This window comes from Aplysia californica, unplaced genomic scaffold (assembly GCF_000002075.1).
Source record: "Aplysia californica isolate F4 #8 unplaced genomic scaffold, AplCal3.0 scaffold00871, whole genome shotgun sequence".
In the NCBI taxonomy this organism is placed as follows: Eukaryota; Metazoa; Mollusca; class Gastropoda; order Aplysiida; family Aplysiidae; genus Aplysia; species Aplysia californica.
In genome coordinates, this window is record NW_004798141.1 from 65,303 (window position 1) to 66,722 (window position 1,420).

Genomic DNA, 1,420 nt, shown 5'->3' on the forward strand with positions numbered 1-1,420 from the left:
AAATCAAACTGCTTATGGTTGTCGTCAACTCAGTTTGAGCACATTGAATATAAAATTCTTTTCACGCTGAATAATCTTTGTGGAGGATATTTGCTTTTGCTAGGTGGCATTTGAACTTGCTACAATGTATTGTGTGGTTACATTTGGATTTGCTATTTGCACATTTGAATTTGTTAAGCACAATTGTGCACTAAAATTTTCTATTGTACATTTGAACTTTTTATGTGGCGTGAAACTTTCTATGTGGCATTTGAACTTGCTATGTGGCATTTGACATTTGTATTTCTTATGTGTACATTTGATCTGGGGAAAAAAAACTATACAAGTACAAAGGCTTTGTACATTAGCTTTCAGTCGCAAAATTGAAGGCAAACAAATTGTGCAAGTGCAAGGCAGGGGTAGTCCGGGTAGGCCAATGATTCCTTGGGGTAGACCCAGAGCAAATTACTCGGAGTCGGAGAGCTTAAACAATTGGGGGACGTGGACAGATCAGAAGATAATAATTATAATGTAGGCCTAGTTTTTCTAAGACAGCATCTGACAAAAGGAATGAACTGAGAACAATAGTCACCGATGCCCGTTGCAGACCTGCCCCTTAAGCTTAGGGGCCTAATATAATAATATTGGCCCCAACACACACACACACACACACACATGATTCACAAACACACACACGCGCGCGCCGCGCGCGCGCACACACTCAGACATTGCATAGTTATATATGCCGACCGTGAACAGTTTTAAAAAGATATGCCATATTTGTAGGACATTATTTTGAAAAACAGTTTCAAAGTTTTCTGTTTTTAACTACACGGCTCTTGGTAAGTTGGATACTGGCTTAGACCTATGAAAACATGTAATAGTATTTATTACAAAAGCAGGACAAATTAAAAATTGCTTTGATTTAGTTGACTGAAATATTTCAATACAAAATTTTTCTAGACTAGAATCTGGATCTAGATTCTAGATCTAGATCTAGATCTAGATCTAGAATATATATCTAGATCTAGATCTAGAATATAGATCTATATATCTATATCTAGATTCTAGATCTAGATCTATATCTAGATCTAGTTAAAAATGTGTTCCATTGTGAAACAGAAAATCAAAAACAAATTTGGGCAGAATGTTGGATCTTCGGATATTCTGCATTTTACAGTAGGCTACTCAGATCTATAATTATTTTATACATGTATTATGGGATTATAAGAACATGATAATTCAAGTACGACAACTATTCTCCAGTGGTGTCACCTTTGGGTGTCACAGAATTCTACACTTAGGAGAATTCTGTGAGTCGTGAGTGGTGTTGACTGGGTCACAGAATAGGCCTGGGCAGAAACCGAATAAATTATTCGAATAACCGAATACGAGCCCAAAACTAGGTCTCCGGTTAATTTTTCCAAAAACTAGGTACCTA